General features: G+C 45.1%; 1 protein-coding gene across 1 annotated transcript in view; it reads right to left on the bottom strand.

Moving 5' to 3' along the window:
• SEPTIN6 (septin 6) overlaps positions 1–22,892 on the bottom strand; it is a 1,039,180-nt gene that overhangs the window by 100,032 nt on the left and 916,256 nt on the right. The gene's annotated exons all lie outside the window — the stretch shown is intronic.

The raw sequence follows: 22,892 nt of genomic DNA, 5'->3' as shown, positions 1-22,892 counted from the left end.
TGCAGTAAGCTGAGTTTGTCTTGTCAGCATCATGAAGTAATCTGGAAGTTGCTTTTGTTTTTCTTCTGTGAGAAAAGCCATCTGGGTGATTGTGTCCAGATCCGCACCCAAAAAGGTTATCCTTTGGGATGGTACTAGTCTTGACTTTTGGATGTTGACTGTGTATCCCAAGGTCTGTAGCAGGTGTATGGCATAGGCCAAGTCCTTTAACAATTTTTTCTTGTTGTCCGCTTGTATTAGGCAGTCGTCCAGGTATGGATAAATTTGAATTCCCTGAAGTCTGCAGTGTGCAATTACTGATGCCAGGCATTTCGTGAATACTCTGGGCGCAGTAGATAAGCCAAAGGGCAATAATGAGAATTGATAATGCTCTGATCCTGCAAGAAATCTGAGGTGCCTTCTGCAATCTGGTCGGATAGGGACGTGCAGGTATGCCTCCTTGAGATCTAGAGTCACCAGCCAAGACTCCTTGCCAAACATGGGAAGAAGTTGCTGTAGGGTCAGCATTTTGAATTTTGGCACAATGAGATAAGTGTTCAGTGCGGACAGGTCGAGTATAGGCCTCCATTGGTTTTCTTTTCTTGGCACAAGGAATAGTCTGGAGTAAAATCCTTGGCCTTGTTCTGTAGATGGTACCCGTTCTATAGCTTTCATCTGAAGTAATTTGCTGATTTGTCTTAAAGCCTCTGCCTTCTGGTTTGGTGGAAGATTTGGCATTCCGCCTCTTTTTGGCAAAGTATGGAAATGAAACCTGTATCCTTTGTCTATTTGCAATGTCCATGTATCCTTTGTAATGCAATGCCAGTTTTTCGAGAATAAAGCCAGCTTTCCGCCCAAGGGTGCTTCCAGTTGATCCCTGGTAGGCGGAATTAGAGTCAAGTCATTGTGTCTGTCCTGTAGTAGTGGTAGTAGTTGTAGCTGTTGCACTACTCCTCTGGTTGGCAGGCTGCCACTGACGGCCTCTGTAGGGGCCCTTGGATTGATCTCTGCCTCTAGGGCGCCTGTTTCTGCCTCTCTGTGGTCTGGAGGAATCTGGAAAGGACCAATTCTTTGTAGGCCATTTTCTACTGAACCTCGGAGGTTGAACTTGCAGGAAATCTTTAAATATTTGCACAGATTTTGCTTTTTCTTCAACCTTCTTTAGAATCTCCTGTGCAGGGGAGCCAAATAAATGCTGTTTCTCCATTGGAGCATCGAGGAGTTTAGCCTTGACCTGGTCTGGCAAAGATTGCTCCTTCAGCCAGGCATGCCTACGAATTACTGCCCCAGTCATAGCTGATCTAAATGAAGCCTCCAGTGCATCATAGCCACATTTTAAGAAATGATTACTGACCTGTTGTGAGTTGTGTACCAAATCCTGAAGTGATTTACGGTCTAAGGGGTCAGGTGAAGAAAGTTTCTTATTTAGCTGATCTAACAAAAATTCTTGGTACTGTATCATATGGAATTGACAGTTTAATGCCCTGGCAGAAAGAGTAGCAGATGTGTAAACCTTTTTTCCCCATCTCTCTAATGCTCTAGACTCTCTTTCAGAGGGTAGGGGTTTTTTGGCAGTAGCGGCTGCAACCCCTTTAGGGCCCTGAGAAATAGTTTCTGGGTCTGCAGCATGGGCTTTATACAGGTGAAAGTGAGAATCCGGGACCCTGTAATATCCGTCAGGTTTGTCGGGGGCCGGAGGAAGAGAATCAGGTGCAGCACTGACATCATTGTACACATCATCAATTACAGTTAGAACCGGAGGTATAGCTAAGGGCCTATGCTGGGGCAAATGCAGAAAGGTCCTTAATCTTTTTCTAGAATCAGAGAAATCCTGACCCTGCCATTGAAAGTGTTCTCTCATGGAGTGTAAAGTCTCCCCAAAGGAAAATTCTTCAGGGGGGGGAGGCTGAAGGGATAGATTCTTCTGCATCTGAATCCTCATAAGGCGAGTAGGCCCCTTCCTGATGGTCTGACAAATCAGATCCATCCGTGGAGTAATCTGAGGAGTGAGGTTCAGAGGGGTCAGTCCTGGGCATTTTGTCTGGAGGAGGTTGGGAGGCCCTGTCTGGGTGAGGTTGGGAACCCCTAATTAAGGAGATAAGGTCCTCAGCAAGACTGAGGATCTGAGAACTAGAGGAAGGCCTCTGGGATGTAGATTTGGCAGGCATAGCTTTTGAAAGTTTGGCAGCTCTAGCCCTGGAGAAGGCCTTAATAGACATAGAAGCTGGGGGCCTAGCTGCCCCACGTGCAGGAGTACAAATGTCCAAAGGTATGGTGTCGGACAAATCCTGAACACTAGCTTCGGTAAGGAGTTCTGAAGCAGACTCAGCCGGGGCCTCTCTGGCCTCGGTGGTCGGAGGTATGGTTTCGGTAGTAGGAATAGCCGTGGACTCTGTTTCAGCCGAAACAGAGACACTCGCGGTAGGCCTAGCCGTGGTTTCAGCCGAAACCGCGGGCCGCGAGTGTCGGTCCTTTTCCTTGCGTTTTTTGACCATATGTGTAGTCGGAGTCTGACGGCATTTTATAAGCAAAATCGGTACCAAAAACCTCCTCTGCAAACTCCGACCGATGTCTAAGAGTCCGTCGGTTGAAGGAGGCACAGGCTAAACAAGCTGATACGTCGTGGTCTGGGCCTAAGCAAGGAAGGCAGTAAGAGTGGAAATCCTTATGAGGTATTTGTTTCCCACAGGTTAAACAATTTACTTTGACATCGGCTGAGGCAAGAAAGAGTCCCCAACGGGGTACTTAGCTTTTGCGAAGTCTTCGGTAGCTGAAATCTCTGGATCTGACCGACCGGCACTTGCGAACAGCTTCTGCTTCGGGCACCGCGCGGCAAGAAAGACTGAGGAAAATGGCGTCGGCTGATGCCTTATACCCCAGAAGCTCTGACGTCGGGGAAAGTGTGACATCAGCCGAGGCCAGACCCAGACTTTGGAATCCGGCCGACCGAAGGGCTGCCTGAGGCAGGACAACCCATATGTTATGACTGCAGATGCATCCTTGAAGGACATCAAAGAGGTTATAGTGCCCCTCTATGATGGGTCTGATGAGTGATGAGTAGAGTACAATGCCCCATTTGGGATGTACCTCACAAGACTCTTCCAACAGCTGGAAAGACCACAAAAGCACCTCGCCAAGAGGATTACTGGCCTCAAACATAGGTCCTATGCAGCCAGACAGCTGTACTCAGTGGCATATCGCTTACTCAGAGGTGATCTCTGCCTGACTTACAAAGTCATGTCCAACTCAGAATTGATGGACATGCTCCACCTAAAGAAAACCAAGTCACTGTGAGCCACGTGCTCTAGTGAGTTAAACCTCACCACAACAATAAATAGAACATGCTGGAGGGATAGATTCCTGTCACAGAGACTCCCCCATGCTTTGGAACAAAATTCCTAACTACATTAGGCAGAGCCCCTCACTAACACTCCAAGAGAAGCCTTGACGAGTGGATGGGTAACAGAAAATACACCACTGGGATCACTTCATTGGCTTTGCTTGACAGAGGCTAAGTTAATCAATGGGGCGGCGAAAGCCGAACACTCTGGCTAGGCTTAAAAATGCCCTCGGGCAGATAGCCTAGTACCTACCTATGAACCTATAAGTGGATGTCACAAAACTCAGAAACAGTAAAACATAAAGAAGAAAAAAAAAAACTTGGGCAAAAAAAAAAAAAAAAATCACATGATTCATGCAATAACAGCTTCATAGTTGGTTGTTTATAGTTATCTGTAAGTCACCTGGAAGGGGAAGACACAAACTACTTTTTCTGGTAAAACAGAAATGAAAAATGCATAAATTGCTTATTTTTAATCATGCCTTAGGTCAATGTCCTTACTTAAGGAAGGAGCCAAGCTTAATTCTGTAAAACACCACAACAAATGATGTGAAAGTCAGACCAGAAGCGAAGATATCCACTTGCTGTACATTTCCCATGGATAAGTCATATTACTGCTGCAGTGATCTATCTGATGAACACATGCTTACTTCTACAGACAGAAGTAAAGAGAAAGAAAGGAACTGATTTTTGAAAAAAAAAAAAAAAAAAATTTTTGTTATTTCAAGCTGTAAACAGGCACTTACTACGACACTTTGCTGCTGCTGTGCACCACTATTGCGCTAATGGACATGTAGGATACTTTCTGGAACTTGACTGCATCTCAAGTCCACACAGGTGGTTCTTTCATATTCCTTCAGTTCTCTCTAGATAAGCACCACTTTCAGTGCCAAATGTACCAACCTAAAAAGCACAACTGATATGCCACAGTTTGATGACAGCGACTTTCCAGGAACCCTTGCTGCCGAAGGACACACTGGTTGTAGCACTGGCCATGAAAGCATCTTTATAGCACATTAGTGTCAGAAGTCCATACATGCAGTTCTTCAACTTGCTCTAGGTAGACACCATTTTCTAGTAAAAATGTGCTGTCATATAATCTCTCTCTCTTGTGCATCATGCATGCACACCAAGCTGCTTGCATTAGTGGTGAAGGCTTGCTAACGAATGACCACCATGCATTTTCCTCTCATGGGGGCAATGGGCTCCAGGTGGCATTTAGAGTCTGGCAGTTCCCATGGATACATCATACCCTAAGTGTCAGCACCAAATGGGAATACTCTTCTTTGAACCTGGCTCAGAATACTGCCATTACTAAGAAAGAGCTGGGTACTCTTTTGTGCTGGTTATCGAGCAGCAAGCGTGGGCAAAGGTTTAGAGGTAGGTCTTGACTGTGATTATCATGCACCTTCTTGGGCTTAGTACAGTCAATCCTCAAGAAACTATTTGCTTAATGGACAATGTAGCTGCAGCAGTGGAATGCAAGTTACTAGTGGCTGCAGTCTTCAGGCATTTATGGATCATCTAGTGTCAGATCCATGTAACAAGGGTTCTGAAGCAGTGGTCAATCCCCACTAATTCCAACATAGCCCTTCATTTCCTGTAGCTAAACCACTTAAACCCACCCTAGCTTTTCCATGGTTGAAGGGAAATGGAACTGCCCAGAAAATGGAAGTTCCATAAAAATTAGTTCTAGTTGGAGCTCTTGGTACAGCACTCATCAAAAAGGCTTTGGGGCAGAAAAGTACAGTTGTAAAGGTAAACGTACAATTACAGTACATGTTTGAATAATCACTGATGCAGTAGTCCTAGCTATATGGGTTATATCCTGCATAGGACATAACAGCCAGACAGTTTCTAAAGCTTGAAGGTACCTTCCACACACCCAAACCATCAGCTTGGCCTGAGCTGACTAGAGAGAGAGGTTTGGGTGTCAAACCCTTCAGAGCTTTCATGCCAACACAGTGCGAGACTGAGGCCTGAAAGGATAAAGCTAGGAGCAACAAAACAGTCCATACCTTGGCATAAATATACCAAAAAAACAAGGTGGATGGGGCGAGCGGCTACTGCAGTAGTGTTCATCCAAAAATCTACTGTTATGATAAGTTTACTTATACACACTGTCATCTGTTCCAACTGTTCTGCCATACTGCTATCTCAAGTACAAATAACTCACGGAAAGTGGAAAGCAACAAATAACCAAATCCAGAAACACCCGCTGAGCGAGACTTGATAAAGCCTGGAACTGTCCAGGCGAAAGCGCTTGTCCTGATTGTGCTTTTGTATCGTGCTAAAGGATTCGTTTTGGATATTAAACCTGTTTTTATCACTATACTGCTGCAGTTGAATCATTGCCTCGGCGGGTGTTTCTGGATTTGGTTATTTGTTACTATCTCAAGTAATTAACTTGGGAACACACAGCATCTGATTTATATTATTGTTAAACATAAAAGTAGGATGCATGCTCGTTCTGTGTAGATATGTATTTTCTTTACATCTTTCTTAAATAAAAGTGTGTTTATTTGCCCCATCTCAGTTTTACTGAAAGTAATATCTAGGAACTCTATCTGTTGAAAATGAACTATCTTCTTAAAGGTTAGATATCCTGTTGTTGTGTGTATATAATCTATAACTTTATCCAAATTCAGTAGCATACCACCCCAAATTAAAAATATGTCATCAACAATGTATTTCACGTCCCATGTGTACATCACAATATTAGCACAGGTATTAGCTATGACAGTAACCATGTAACCATGTGTGGAATGATGCTAATGTACAATAATAAAACCAATGAAATAAAAAAATTAAGAAAAATTGGCACATTCCTGAACAAATCCCACAGCTAAAACCAATAACAGAAGTGGAACCTAGTTTTGGATATAAACAGTCACAAACATTGAGAAATAAACTGTTACAGAGAACAAATTAAGCCAATCAATAATATTAAAAGTGAAAGGAAGGGGACATTTAAGTGCATAAAATGCAACTTTTGTAAATACATGCATAGTGAGAAATCGTTTAAGCATCCAGTTACTGTTAAACAAGTAACACTACAAACTTATGCTGTGACACAAAAATATAATATACATGGCGAAATGGAAGGCTTGTGAAGCATTTTATATTGGTAAAATGAATCTCAAACTAAGAGAATAGGAGACCATCTGTCTGACATTAGGGGAGGTGTAGAAATGATGTACTATATAACCACATGAACACATTTTAAGTTTATGGTCTTAGCACTGATAAATGAAAACATTAGGGGTGGGGATATTATAAATATTACCGAAACAGAATACAAGTGGATAAGATTAAGAGCACAGATTTCTTGTTTTAAACGGCACTATATTTATTAAACCTGTACTAAGAGAACTATCAAGTAGGACGGAACAGAATGCAATGTCATTTTAAATGTTCTTAATTGCTTTTAAGTCGCATGGTTTTAATGGGTCTACATTATTCCCGCGAAAGCCGAATCGGTCGAATACAATTCGCACGACGAGTGAAACGTGAGTACGTCGAACGCACTAAACCACGAAAGTGGAAATATCAAATTTGCATAGTTGGCCCGTCTGCGGAATAGCTCTGTAAGGTAAGTGTGCGATAGTTACGAACCTTAGGGTTGGGGTGCGGGTTAAGGTAAGTGCATAGATAGGTAATGTGTGTAAGGTTTAGTGTAGGGTTTTGTTAAGTGTGTGTGGAATATTTAGTTTGTTTGGGTATAGCTCAGTAGGGTAAGTGTGCAGTAGTTACGGAACTTAGGGTTAGGGAGGGATTAAGGATAGTGCATAGACAGTTGTGTATGTAGGGTTAGAAGTAGATTTTGGGGCTTTACTTTAGGGTTAGAAGTAGGGTTTTGGTTAGTGTGTGTATATGTTGTTTTTTTTTTAATGTGTTTCGGTAGGTAGTATGTTGCGGGTGGTGGGGTTGGCCAACTATGAGAGATCGAGATTTCGAATTTTGCGGTTCAGTGCGTTGCACTTATTCGCGTTTCACTCATTGTGGTTTGCGCGAATTGTATTTGACAGATTCGGCTTTCTTGGGAATAAAGTAGACCCGGTTTTAATAAGTCTACTTAAATGTGTATGATTTGATTTGGAAGCTTTTAGCCTGAACAAGCATTGTATGTGAAAGTTTTTAACTTGTGATTATTAAATTCAGTTCTTCTACTCCACTGTGGTTCCAAATACTTATTTTGTCGCCAGGTTTACTTACACAACTGTTCTCTGTCTATCAGACTGATCACTGCTACAGCAGTCTTCGCTATATGGGTAGGCTACCTTAGCTTAATACATTTGGGAGCTGAAATGGGAAGGGTCCAGGAGCACCTGATAATGGCCCTAGCAAAGCATGATCTTCACTTACAGTAAGAAATCAAGCTTATAGTGCTTTGAAAAAGGTATGTATAGAGGACCAAGTTGGATATTCAAGAATAATTCCAGAACACAACTCTTTCCAAAAAACAAGAAAATCCATAGATGAAACCAAGGCCCTGGTAGAGTGGGCATTAACCCTTCCTGGAACAGCTCTGTTGTGGTAAGTATGACAAAAGGTAATAGCCTTAGGCAACAATTTGGAAATACTCTTTACACAGGTTGCCCTTCTTACCTTCAAAAGAAGTGGGCAATTGATCCAAAGATCTGAAAGATTTAGTTCTCAGGACAGTAGCAGAGTTATCAGTGGAAATCCAAGGTGTGGAGTATCTTTTCTCCCTATTTTTTAGGTTCAGGAAAGAAAACGGGGAAATGGACAGTTTGGCCAAGTAAACTCGGATACCACCTTAAGCATAAAAGAAGTATTAGTTCTCAAAGAAACCCTGTCCCTGTGGTCAATGAGAAGGTTGACTCACCATAAGAGCTAGCAATTCTTTCTTGCAGAGGTCACTGAAAAATGATGATGCTTTCTGTTGGTTTCTTGCTGCTACTTGCTTTTACATGAGTGCATACTATTTATTGTAACCAACTAGTCTTTATTACTATATTGTACTAAGTACAATAAATACACAGACAACTGCTTCAGTTAATATGCTTTCTATTACATTTTCCTTTCAGATGTACAAGCTTGCAACACAGATGCTGTCAGCTCTGTATGGCAAATTCCCAACGCTTGATTACTTTTACACTCATTTATACCAAAAAGTCTGACATTTTTTCTCAGAGTCTGATGTACAACAGTTCTTTCTTTGTAGAACAGTTTTTCCTTTGTTCCCTTGCCCTTGGTTCTTTGTAGTTTGATAATCCATGGAGACTCAGTCTCGCATTACCTGAAAGGTGGTGTTCCACTATCTGAAACGTGATGTTACATCTTTAATTCGTTCATGTCCTTCCAGCTGCCATCTGCGCAGTTTATTTTTAGAGACTGTTTTTCAATAACATACTCCTTTACATGGATGCCAATATCTAAGCTATGCCAGCACACTTTCTACTTATTTTTCAGCATTTTATACTATTTCTAAATTAACCCTTTATATTTCAACTCATTCTTGCAGCTTTTTATTCAAGCTAATAATCATCCTACCAGTTTAAATGGAGACAGAATACTATTTTATTTCTGTTCCCCGTTATTTTATTATTTTGAGGAACGGACTAAACTTTAGTTAAAGAAAAGACTGCATTTATTTCATCAGCATTGCTATTTACAGCATTAACCACTTTGCTCATATTTACAATCATGACTTGTTGAGTTATTACAACTCTCTGTAACCTGCAGCATATAAAACAATTCCAAGCCATCATTATTATTACCCCTAAAACTACCAACACAGGCTGTATTAACCAATTTAGCAATTTGGTTCTAGATTATGACCATCTTCTGAATATGTCCCACCAGTTATGGACAGTGTCAGCTTCTGTTTTTGTCTTTTACTATTAACACTGGGTTATTTGAAACCACATATACAAAATGCGGTGCCACTAACATTTTGAAATTTGAAGGCAATATTGTCCATTTATACTACATTGTAATCTGTCTATTAAAGATACTTGCAATGATTTACTAAATAGTAGGATTTCCTTGTGCTTGTAAATTTACAATCTGTGAGATCTTTTTTACTAGTTTTTTTATACCAAGTTCTTTTAAATTTGCATTTGGTATCTTTAAAACTTGGAAATGTAATACTGAAGTGCAATATTTTTTTTTGGTACTGTTGTCCTATCATAGTACAAGTAGATGGTATTTTTACCATTTGATCTGTATGAAGTACTGGCCTGTTACCCAAAATGGTAATTATTTTAACCCATGGTCTTTTTCCTTGTACTGGTAGAAATCATACCTTTTTTTTTTTCCTGCTGAGTTTTTATTGTCTATACACTGACATTTTTTATGATGTCTTTTCTTGTCAGAACTGTTACATTTTTGAGGTAATGTACAGCATCTAACAGGGATAGAGCCGTTTACTGACATGTTTACATCAGTCCGATTCTCTACTTTTATGTATACCTGACCTTGTTTAGCTAACCATGCTGTTACATTTGTGTTAAATGTTATCCTTCCAAAAGTACATGCTGTATGGTTTGTACAACTGAAATTGCCTTGTGTTCTATTTTGTGCAGTATTTTCCCAAGTTTTATTCGTGAAATATTGTAATTCCCTCGTGTTTTGATGTTCAGAATAATGCAAATGAAATGCAGATGTCTGTGTTGAATGCTGTGTGACTTGTCTCACAGCTGCATTTTTATCTATAGTCCTTGAAACGTGTTCCAGACACTGAACATTCAGCTTTGTCTCAAGCTGTACCAGAATATATGCATGCTAGCAAACAGAAACATGTATTTACCTATTATTTCTACATATATTATAGCAACAGATGAGTATATGCATCTAACTAGCAAACAGATGTGCACATGCATTTATGCATTTTTAAACATATTCATCACTGTATACATTCCCTCTGTTTTATTTTAAATCCAAAAAATACAGTTGTGTACACTTACCATAAATGTAGATGTTAGATTCACTGTTGCAGTTATCACATTTTGGTTATCTGCCTGCAGGTAGCCCTCAGCCAACCTTAATACCAGAATCCTGGGACTTCTGCGTTGGATGCTGTAGCTTCTTCCACGTCAGTTTGTCAGGGGTATAAAACATGCAGCGGACGCCATTACATTAGTTTTTCTTGCCCCAGATGTCAGGTGCCCCAAATATAGGAAGCAATTATATGGTATGGAACACCCCCAGCAAAAAGCAAATACACACTGTATAAGATATGCCAAACCAAAAAGGATAGGTAAAAGCAAAGAGAAGTCATTGGGCTGGAGGGAAGGTAACCAGGACTGCAACAGTGAATACATTCGAACATCTACATTTATGGTAAGTGTACACAACTGTACTATGTTCTTCGTGTTTCACTGTTGCAGTCATCACATTTGGGTTGATTCCCAAAGCTTAAGGAAGGGTGGAGGTAGTTAAGAAGCATAAGGGCTGGCAATGAGGCCCTGTACGAATGCTGTGGCAAATCCAGCTCTGGATTTAGAAAAGATAGGCAAGTGGTAATGCTTGGTGAAAATGTGTACAGAGCTCCAGGTTGCAGCTTCCAGGATGTCCCTGGTAGGGACTCCCCTGAGAAATGCTTTAGAGGTAGATGTAGCCCTAGTGGAATGTGTTCTGATCCCCTGTGGGGTAGGTTTTCCCATGGTGTTTGCAGCAGAAATGGATGCAGTGTGCTATCCATTTAGAAATGATTTGCTTTGAAATGGTCTTGCCCTCTGCAGCAAAGCTGACCAGCAGCTGGTCAGATTTTCTGAGAGGCTTAGTCTTGTCCAGATAGAACCTAAGCTGCCTGTGCACATCCAGGGAATGCAGTATCCTTTTCCCTTTATTCTGAGGATTAGGGAAAAAACGTTGGCAAATGAATGGACTGGTTTAAAACCACACTAGACACCACCTTGGGCATAAAAGATGGGTTAGTCCTGAGGGAAACCCTTTCCGCATGGTAGATAATGAAGGGTTCCACTGCCATAAGGGCCGGCAGTTCAGACACTCTCCTTGCTGAAGTGATGGCTTGACAAAGCTGTTTTTCCATGAGAGCCATTAACTGGGAAAACTACTCGTGCACCAACACCTTTGCCCAACGGTTCTTGGAATTCATAAATTCCAATACCCTGGATCAACTAATCCATAGTCCCACCAGGGGCTCCAATATCCTAGACCTGGTCATTACCAACATGGGAAATCGATGCTCCACACCTATGGTCACCAACCCGTTGGCCAGGTCAGACCATAAGCTAATCACCCTTAACATCCACATCCCACCCCAACCCCCCAGTAAGGAAACCTCCATAAAAAACTTCTCCAAGGCTAACTTCATGCTACTCAAGTCAGAAGTTACAAACTTCATGACACCCATGCAGACGGGAACTGAAAGTTCGACTGCTGAGTCCGACACTAAGGCACTGTACGAGCACATCCACTCATGCATGAATCGTGCCATCCCAAATAGAACCAAGATGCTCTCCTCCAAAAAAAGGAAGCCAATCTGGTGGTCCCCTGCCATAAACTTTACAACAAAAGGAAAAAAACTGTTGCAGAAGAGGAAAATCCCAGAATGCAAAACATTCCCTTACCAGCCTCAGTAAGAAGCGGAAATCGCTCATAAAATCCTCCGAAGCTAGTTACCAAAATAAAATTGCCAAAGATTCCAAAGACAACCACAAGGCATTCTATAACTATGTCAAGAATCTTAATGGCAATGCTCAGATCTGCTTTGAGCTACAACAGAATGGCATTAAATATACCGATCCCAAAGATCTTGCTAATATCCTGGCAGATCGATTCAGTGCCAACTTCACACCCCTCTCACCCCCTAAATGCCTCATCTCAATACTGGAAGATTGCCAAATTCCGGTAACTGCCACACAGGTAAAAAATGCACTCTCCAAAGCAAAGAATACAGCATCCATTGGACCAGATGGCATCCCGGGCTGTGCACTACATGAACTACAAAATTAACTGGCACCTCACCTAAGTGTCATGTTTAATCATACCCTCAACTCAGGCTTCATGCCCACTGAGTGGCGCACAGCTACAGTTACCCCACTCCACAAGGGGGATCCACCTTGGATCCTGGGAACTACTGCCCCATCAGTCTGAAGAGCCTGATTTGCAAGGCGATGGAACGTTATTATCATGGAACTTATAAACAAAGACATTGGCAACCTTAAAACACTGGACCCCACCCAGTTTGGGTTCATGAAGGGCCGATCTTGTCTCCTGAACCTTAATGACTTCTTCGAATCAGTTTCCGGAGCCGTGGACAAGGGTAAGGCAGTCCACACAGCCTATCTGGACCTCGCCAAGGCCTGTGACACCATCCCCCACTCTGGAATCATAGATAAACTTACTAAGCTGGCCATTAATCCCTACTTCACTCGATGGGTTGCCAACTGTCTTGTTTGACATCTACTTCTCTGTAGTACAGGCCAACATTAAGGGACTCTGACTAACAAAGTTCGCAGATGACTGCAAACTGGGAGCCATTATTGAATCCCCAAATGAAGTGGATACTCTACAAAAGGGCCTTACAGAAACAGATGCTTGGTGCCAGAGCCATGGCTCAAGCTCAATGCCAAGAAATGTATAGTTATCCCCACTTTGGGAAAAAACATGTACCTGTGAATTATCACATAAGGTGGCAGTACACTAAACACCGAAAGTGTGATGAGACTTAGGGACACAGGTGGACAGTGGTCTCACCTTCAATAACATCGCCACAACAGTCAGGAAATCCTATGTGGCACACCTCATCACTAAGGGCTTTTCATCCAGAAAAAAAGGAGGCCATTGTCCCACTGTACTCATCCCTCATTAGACGCATTATAGAATACAATGCCCCATTTGGTATGTACCTCTCAAGACATCTGTAATAACTGGAAAGGCCGCAGAAATACCTCACAAAGAATCACAGGCCTAAAGCAGATGCCCTATGCTGACCGCCTTAAAAAACCCCAGCTATACTCTGTCGCATATAGTCTACTCCAAGACGATCTCTGCTTAACATACAAGGCCATGTCAAACCCAGAGCTGTTGGACATGCTACACTTAAAGAAATCCCAATCCCCCAGAGCCACATGCTCCAGGGATCTAAATCTTGTCATCACAGTAAACAAAACATGCTGGAGGGATAGGTTCCTGACCCAGAGACTCCCCAGACTCTGGGATAGATTGCCCAGCTATACATGTCAAGCAGCGCACCTCTTTGGCCCTCTTCAAAAGGAACCTTGATGATTGGATGGGAGAAAGGGAATTCACCAAGGGGATCACGTCAGTCGCCCTGCTAGACAGGGGTCCAGGGAAGTAAATAGTGTGGGAAGAAATAGCCAGGGAATTGTTATGGCTAGGCCTGTATAGGCCCTAGGGCTGATAGCCTAGTACCAACCTATGAACCTATGAACTCTGCTGTAGCAGCAAGTTCAAAGGGCGGAAGCGTGAGCTTTTCCAATACAAAGTTAAGGTCCCAGGCTGGAGTGGGAGCTCTCCTGGGGGTCTTAAATTTTTGGCTCCTCTCAGGAACTGTTTTACCAGAGGATGAGAGAAGAGGGGTTGCTCAGTATTATAATGAGCTGAGATGGCAGAGGCATGAATCTTAATTCAAGAGAAGGATAGGCCTTTATGGAGCATTTCTGTTAAGTAATCTAGTATTTGAGGTAAGCTGGGCACAGCTGTGTCCGTTCCCTGAGACTGGCTCCAGGAACAGTATCTTTTCCACTCTTCCAAATAGCATTTTCTAGTACTAGGCCTCCTTGCCTCAAGAATGACATCTAGCACCTGCTTACTGAGGGTTGCTGGAGAGGAGTTCAGGGGATTAGCCAGACTGCAAGGTTCAGGGTCTGCAGCTGAGGGTGCAGAATGTGGCCTGTCTGCTGGGACAGCAGGGAAGGAGTCTGAGGCAGGTGCCATGGTTGTAGCACTGTCAGACTGCGCAAAAGAGGGTAACCATTTCTGGCATGGCCAGTCTGGTGCAAACAGGATTGTCCTTGGCTTGTCCTATTTGATCTTTAGCAGAAACTTCGAGAGGAGGGGCAGAGGGGGAAGGCATAGACAGAGGCTTTCCCAGGTAAAAGACAGGGCATCCACTTTCCAAGCGTGGCTGTGGGGAGTTCTGGTACAATATTTGCTCAATTGATAGTTCTGAGGGGAAGCAAAAAGGTCCACCTCTGGTGTCCCTCACCTGTTCCTCAAAATCTTTATTTTGGGTTCCAGTTTCCACTCGTGTGGGTCCATGAGATTTCTGCTTAAGTTGTCTGCCAGTGAATTTAGTTTGCCTAGCAGGAATTGAGCTTGTATGTGCACTTGGCTGCTCAAGGCTGTGTTCCACAGAGCCATGGCTAGTCTGCAGAGGGGGTAGGAATGGGGGATCCCCCCGCTTGTTTATGTACCACATAACAGTGGTGTTAGTCTGTCTTTACCATTAATTGTCCTGGAAGAATTTGGTCCTTGAAGGCTGTCAGAGCATTCTTTACAGCTAGCATTTCTTTTTGATTGATATGCAGGTGCATTTCACTTGGGTTTCATTTGCCCTGAATGCACTTCCCTGCCAGGTGAGCCCCCCATGCATAGTCTGATGCGTACGTTAGGGTTTGGGCGGCAGGGGGTAGAGTGAATGGTAGTCCCTTGTTTTGGTGGCAGGCCTCTGCCCACCAAAGGAATTCTAATTGTAGGCAAGGTATGATAGGAATCATTGCTTTTAGATCCTGAGAATGTTGACACCATAGGCTTTTTAGATACCACTATTGTTTCCTCATATGCAGTCTTGCATATGGAATTAGTAGAATGCACGAGGCCATGAACCCCAAGGCTTGCAGTATTTGCCTTGCAGATAGCAGGGTTTTCGTGGCCACTAGTTTGGAGTAAGTTGTCAAATGAATTTGTTTCTCTGGCGTGAAGAAAGCCATCTGGAAAGTTGTGTTCAAGCTTGCTCCCTGGAATATAATTTGTTGACAAGGTATCAGCTGTGATTTCTTTTTGTTTATGGTGTACCCCAGAGAAGTTAGCACCTTTTGTACAAATGCCAGATGATTCAAAAGTATGTCCTGGTTTTCTGCCTGAATTAGAGAATCGTCCAGGTATGGGTATATTCGAATATTTCTTTGCCTGCAAAATGCAATGACTGGAGCTAGGCACTTTGGCTAATCTACTGCGCCCAGGGTATTCACAGAGGGCATTGCAGAGAACTGATAGTGCATGCAGCCTGCTTTGAAGCATAGGTATCTTCTGCAAGATTCCCTGATTGGGATGTGCAGGTAGGCTTCCTTTAAATCCAGTGTTGCCAACCAGGCATCTTTGCCTATCATTGGAAGCAACTGGTTAAGAGTTAGCATCTTGAATTTTGGAATCACCAAAAAGGTGTTTGGGATAGAAAGGTCCAGGATAGGACGCCATGAGTTGTCTTTTCTGGGTACCAAAAAAAGTCTTGAGTAGAAACCGTATCCTTTTTCCTCTTCTGGTGCAGTCTGAATAGCCTTTAATCTTGAGAGGGTATACTTGCTTTTGAGCCTCTGCCCACTGATTTGGGGGTAGATCTGGCCAACCGTTTGGGGTTGGTAATGTGTGGAAATGAAATCTGTATCCTTGGGAAACTATGTTTAAAACCTATTTGTCCTGGGTAATGAGTTCCCAGTTTTTTTCTTGCAGAGCAATCTTTCCCCCCAAAGGAGCAGTCAGTTGAGAAGTTTTAAAGTTAAGTCATTGAGATGGCTTACCATAGGGGGGAGTCTTACTACTCCCTGATTTGGAAGTGGGAGACCCTACTGCTTAGTCCTGTGCGTACCCTGGGACTGAAGCCTGGTTGTTCTGCTGTTCTGGGTTTGAACTGAGAAGGCCTGGAAGAGGCAGGAAAGGACCAACTTTTTGATGGCCAATGCCTACTAAATCTTGGAGGCTGTACTTGTAAGAAATCATTACCAGTTTGCATAGATTTAGCTTTTTCTTCCATCTTTTTTAAGAACAACTTCTGCTTTGTTGCCAAACAGGCGGTCCTGATTTAAGGAAGCATCCAGCAATTTAGTTTTAACATGATCTGGCAAAGATTGCTCCTTAAGCCAAGCATGACTTCTAAGCACAGACCAGGTGACAGCAGCCCTGCAAGATGCCTCTAGTGAATCAAAACCACATTGCAAAGTATGTTTTCCAACATGTTCAGCAGAATGCATTAAATCCTGTAAATCCTTATTTTCAGCACAATCAGGAATCAACATAATTTTCTGTTTAAGCAATCCAATAATATGCTGCTGATATTTTAACATATGAAACTGGCAATTTAAGGCCCTGATGGCCAAGGTTGCAGAGGTGTATACCTTCTTACCCCATCTATCCAGGGCCCTGGAATCTCTACCAGAGGAAGTATGATTTTTGGCAGTAGTAGCCTTAATGCCCTTGGGTCCCTGTGAAATGGTCTCAGGATCCGCAGTAGGACTTTTAAAAAGGGACTTGAGAATCAGGAACCCTGTAATATCGATCAGGTTTTCTGGGAGCAGGAGGTAGAGTCTCAGGGGCCAAGCTAGATTCCGAAAAGGCATAATCAACAATGTCCAGCACAGGAGGGATAGCTAAAGGCCTGTGTTGGGGCAGGAGTAAGAAATCTCTAAACCTCTTTTTAGAATCAGAGTAATCCTGGCTTTCCCAGTGAAAATGCTCCCTAAGAGTATGCAAGGTTTTCACCAAAAGAAAAATCCTCTGGGGGAGAAGCAGAGGGAATAAAGTCCTCTGCATCAGAATCCTCAAAGGTAGATAAGGGTAAATCCTGGTCAGAGGAGACAAATTTCAGAATCCTAGTCAGAAGTATCAGCAAATTCAGTCCTAGGTCTCTTAGAGGGGGAAAGTTGGCTTCCCCTGATTAAAGTAATAAGGTCTTCAGCCATTCTTATTTGTTTTTTAGGCATGGAGGCCTGAACATGCGGTCTGGGTGTCTGTTTCCTAGGCATGGTTCGAGTTTTAGGCCTTGAAGAAGATGGCGTCTGTTTAATATGCAAGTCAGGCGGCCTGAATACACCCTCAGAAGCCGGTGCCTGCACAGCGGCTCTGAACCCATCCAAGGTATGGACAGCCGCAGGTTCCACAGTTGTAGCGTCTCGTGGCATTCCGGACTCCGAATGGGTCTCAGTAGAGGCCTGCAAATCTGAAGCAACGGGTATCGGGGGCTGCAAAAGCACCTCACTGAGTACCGCCGATCTGGTGACTAGCTTAGGAGAAGCGTCGTCGCCAGCTTTGGACCTAGGCGGCCTGTCTCTGTCTTTATCTTTGCGTTTTTTTGGAATGTCTGTAGTCGGATGGCTTACCGAAGATGTATCTGGATAATTGAACAGAGTACCAAAATATTTAGAAGCAAAAATATACCAATGACGAAGAGTTTGTGGTTTAAATAAGGCACAAAACAGACAGCGAGTTACGTCGTGGTCAGGGCCTAGGCAAGGAATACAGTACGAATGAAAATATTTATGAGGTATTTGCTTTCCACAAGAAATATAATTATTGCCCTTTACTGACATTGGTTTAGAGCAAGAAAAAGTTTCCCCAACGGGGAAGTTGAAGACTTCGATTCTGAAACTCGAAAATTAGAAGTTATGTACTCACCATAACGTTCCATCTGAGTAGGTGTATTCATTTGTCTGCAACCTGTGGGTTATGGATCCGATATCGGATCCGAACCGGCATGGTTTTCCAGCTATGGATCCGAGCTCTCAGCTCCTCCCCTTCACCCATAATGCCCTGCTCTCCCTACATGACCTCAGATCGAGTTTGCCAACAATAGAAATACCCTAAAAAGGGTAACACATAATATGCAGGAAACTGATCAGGCCAGGGGGATAGGAGGACGGGATGGTTGCAGACAAATGAATACACCTACTCAGATGGAACGTTATGGTGAGTACATAACTTCTAAATCTGAAGTAGGAGATTCATTTGTCTGCAACCTGTGGGACAGAGTCCCCAGCTACTTGAATCTTGGGCGGCCATCATGGAAGGATATTCCGGGGCACCGCGGAGCCAAAGGATGCTCTACCTCTAGATGTAATATCCAACTTGTAGTGAGAGATAAAGGTATGAGATGAAGCCCAAGTGGCTGCTGAACAAATATCATCCAGAGGAATCCTAGCTTTAAAGGCCGCTGAAGTAGAAACTGACAGGGTTGAATGGGCATGTACTCCCTCCGGTGCGGGCCTTCCAGAAGCTTGATAAGCCAATAAGATGCACTGCGAAATCCAGCGTGATAAGCAGACTTTGGAAATTGGTTTACCCAAATTGAATTTAGCAAAGGAAATAAACAACTGGTCAGATTGCCTATGACCAGCTGTCCTGTTCAGATAAAATCTAAGTTGCCTGTGAACATCTAAGGAATGTAACTTGTATTCACCTTTGTTTTGATATTTAGGAAAGAAAACAGGGAGGTTAATAGATTGATTAATGTTTGCTTCAGAAGCTACCTTAGGAAGAAAGGACGGGTTGGTCCTGAGGTATACACGGTCCGGATGAAAGACCAAGTAGGGAGGCTTGACGGATAAGGCTTGAAGTTCTGAAAATCTCTTGGCCGAGGTAATAGCTACTAAAAAGGCCGTCTTGAAAGATAAAAATTTCAGATCTACCGTAGCCGCAGGTTCGAAAGGGGGAGCGGTCAAGGCCTGAAGGACCAGAGAAAGGTCCCAAGGAGGAACCACTTGCTTTACAGGGGGTCTGAGAAGAAAAGTACCTTTTAGGAAAATCTTACGCAATTTGGCAGACATCAGTGGGCTGGAGTCTTGACCAATATGATAGTGAGAAATTGCCGCAAGTTGCACTTTGACCGTGGAACTGCTGGCACCATCATTAAAAAGAGTGGTTAGAAAGTCAAGTACCAGAGGAAGGGGAACTGTGAAGGGGTCTAGACCTTGCCACTCCGCCCAAATAGAGAATCGTTTCCACTTACTGCAGTAAACTTTCCTGGTAGATGGTTTATGAGCCGCCACCAGGATGGCCCTAACTGGAGACGAAATACCGGGAGTCCTGATCAGGAGTGGAACTGGAGCAGCCAAGCAGTCAGCTTCAGGTTGTCCAGATTCGGGGCTGATAGGCGGGATGGGTGAGATATCAGACCCGGAATGGGATCTAGAATCCAAGGAGGATTCACAGAGTGAGACCTTAGGAAAGGGAACCAGATCTGTCGAGGCCAAAATGGGGCAATGAGAATCATTCTGCACACCAACCGAGAGGCTTTCTGAAGAACTTGGAGCATCAGAGGCAAACGGGGGTAAGCATAAAGAAGACCGGGTGGCCAAGCATGCACCAGAGCGTCTCTTGGGGTATCTCCGGGAGGAGGTATTAGAGCGTAAAAACTGTCGCACTTGGTGTTTGAAGGAGACGCAAAAAGATCGCAACAAGGAGTTTCCCACCGTGCGAAGATGCGTTTCGCTACCTGAGCATTGAGAGACCACTCGTAAGGGGAGAGAATGGTGCGACTGAGTTTGTCCGCAAGGATGTTGGACCGACCCGGAATACGCGTTGCTATGAGAAAGCGGTTGGTGGAGATTGCCCATTCCCACACTCTCATGGCTTCTCGACAAAGAGGGTAAGACCTGGTTCCTCCCTGTTTGTTGATATACCAGACGACAGACATGTTGTCCGACTGAATCGCAATAGTTCCCAAGGGAAGAAAGGCCTGAAGTGCTAGCAACGCTAAGAGCACTGCTCTCATCTCTAGAACGTTGATATGCAGTAAGGTCTCTGAATCGTTCCACGTGCCTTGGACCATCCGGCCTGCAAAATGCCCCCCCCCACCCGAGGCGGGAGGCATCCGTGGTCACCGTGGCGAGAGGGGGAGAAGCACAAAAGGGGCGGCCTCCGTGGAGATCTGGAGAGTGGAGCCACCACAGGAGGGACCGCTTGCAAGCCTTGCTGATCGCAATGGGATGATGCATAGGAAGAGCAAGATACGACCACTGAACCAGGAGTGTCCATTGAAGGATGCGCATATTGAACCCAGCGAGAGGAAGAGCTATCACTGCCGCCATGGGCCCTAGAGCCCTCAGGACCAACTCTGCCGGAACTGAGCTGGAGTGGAAAATGGCCCGCACCTGGAGCTGCAGATTCTGAATTCTGTCCGCAGTGAGGAAGGCTCTTAATCGTCTTGTGTCTAACCTGGCACCTATAAAATCTATGAACTGCGTGGGTGCTAGGTTGGATTTTTCTGTATTTATTGTGATGCCCAGACGGGGAGCTAGATGGAGAAAGGAATCTCGCGCCAATAATAGTAGATGCCTTGTTGGAGCGGTGAGAAGCCAGTCATCCAGGTAAGGAAAGACCTGCACCCCCTGAAGCCTCAGGTGGGCCGCTACCACTGCTAATACTTTGGTGAACACCCTGGGGGCTGTGGTGAGACCAAAGGGAAGGACCCGGAATTGGTAGTGACTGGCTCCTAGCCAGAAGCGGAGAAACCTCCTGGAGCGCCTGTCCATTAGTATATGGTAGTACGCATCCTTGAGGTCTATGGAGCACATCCAGTGATTTTCTCCCAGAAGGGGGAGAATAGATTGCAACGTAACCATTCGGAACTTCTCCTTGGGAACTGCCAGGTTCAAGAGTGAAAGGTCTAAAACTGGTCTTAGATCCCCCGTCTTTTTTGGCACTAAAAAGAACCTGGAGTAGAACCCTGATCCAATCTGGTCTGGGGGGACGGGCTGGATGGCTCTTTTCTTTAGCAGATGGCCAATTTCTGCCAAAGCGGCCTCCCACTGACCGGGTGGAACGTCGGGGAGGGACTTCAATTTTGGCATGTGACGAAATGGGATACGGTATCCTCTGGATATGATTCGGAGGACCCAGCGGTCTGATGTTATGGACTCCCATGCCGCTAGGTGCTCCGAAAAACGTCCCCCGACTGCCTCCAGAGTGGAGCAGCCGGGCAACCCTTCAGGGCTGCTGCGCGGGCCGTTCAGAGAAGGGTTCTCTGGACCCGAAGTTCCTGGGAGCCCCTCTGCCCCTGGGGCGGCGTCCTCCCTGTCCTCCTCTGCCACGGAAGGATTGGTTGTCCGGAGCGGGTTGGGATTGCTGCGACTTCCGGAACCACATCTTCTTCTGGCCCTTTTGGTTCCTAGAATAGGGCCTCTGTGGCACAGAGAATCGGATTCCGACGGCAGACATAGTCTTCCCGTCCTTTTCGCTCTGGGTCAAGGTATCACGAACAGTTTTGCCAAAGAGGGCAGAGCCATCGAAGGGAGCATTTGCAAATGACGCCTTTAAGGGCTCTGTGAAATCGCAATGACGGAGCCAGGCCTGACGTCTGGTAACTAGGCCTGCCCCTGCGGCTCTAGCGGCACCTTCCGTAGCATGGGACAGTAACCGCATAGAGGTATTAGTGACGGACCTGAGAGTGGCCATACGGGTGGAGTGCAACAATTTGTCCTCCTCTGACATGGACTCTGGGGGGGATGCAGCGTATTCTTTGATAAGATCGCGCTGCATCCTAATCACATGTGCCAGGTAGTTCAGCGCCCTTACTGAAAAGGTCGCTGAACTAAACATCCGCTTCCCCAAGCGGTCCATCATCCGAGACTCCTTGCTCGGGGGATGGACTGAGGGACTCTCCTGAGCAAGTTCCCTCTTGGTGGCTGCCACCGTCAACATGGCATCTACCGGAGGCCCCATACTCCAATGGGCACGGTCAGCCGGGGGACTAAGTATACGGTCGGGCCTTTTTGGAATTGGCTCCACGGTGTCCGGTTCCTTCCACGCCCTGGTGGTAATCAGGTCCACCAGGGGGTTGGCAGGAGGGGACACCCAAGAGGTAAACGGGCCCGCTTCAAATGCCTCCAAGAATACGGACTCGTCCGAGGAAGACTTGGGGGCGGACCACCCCCCTTATGAGCATTTCCATGATGTCTCCAAAGGAGACATCCTCAGGGTGATCTTGGGAGCCTTCCCTTCCTCCAAGTCCGTGTCTTCAGTGAGAGACTCGGGGAGTCTATGTGCCTCCTCTTGCACGTATGCTTGCGGGGCATCCTCCGGGGGGCTGTCAGAGGACTCCTCGCAAACTGTGACCTGTTCCAAAGGAACAACTTGGGGCAAAGGAGCGGGCTGTCCCAATGGCCGGATGGTGGAAGCCTGGCCCAGTGCAGATGGAGCGCGGGACGGAGCCGAAGCAAGTGCCGGGGGTCCGGAAACCCTCAACAGGGCCCTCTCCACTACATCAAAAGCCGAGGGGGAGCCGACCTCGACCAAAGGATCCGATAATCGGCTCCCCCTGGGATCCGAAGAGTGGATCGGAGCCGGCACCGAAGCACTCTGATCAGAGGGGACAGTGCGCTCCGACACAGACAGTGCCGAAGGAGCACTGATCCCCCCGGATCCGAACCTCGGATCCAGGCTCCGAGAGGTCGGATCCGAAGCACTGAGTACTATCGGCGCCGACCCACCCCCGGCTCCGAAGCTGCTCTGTTCCAACTGCTCCGAACCCGGGTAGCGGGTCGGAGAAGGAGCTATAGGTTTAAAGAAAGGGGTCGAGCTCCCCCCCAGGGGGGTGGGGTGGGGGATTAAAGAGCACTCACATCTGCATCTGGGCCTGGATGAACCTTCTCATCATCTGGTCCAGATCAGCATCAGATAAACTGTA

This window comes from Protopterus annectens, chromosome 13.part0, assembly GCF_019279795.1.
Source record: "Protopterus annectens isolate FY-2018-M chromosome 13.part0, PAN1.0, whole genome shotgun sequence".
Taxonomy (NCBI): domain Eukaryota; kingdom Metazoa; phylum Chordata; order Ceratodontiformes; family Protopteridae; genus Protopterus; species Protopterus annectens.
The sequence above is the reverse complement of the archived record's forward strand: the minus strand, read 5'-3'. Positions and strand labels throughout refer to the sequence as shown.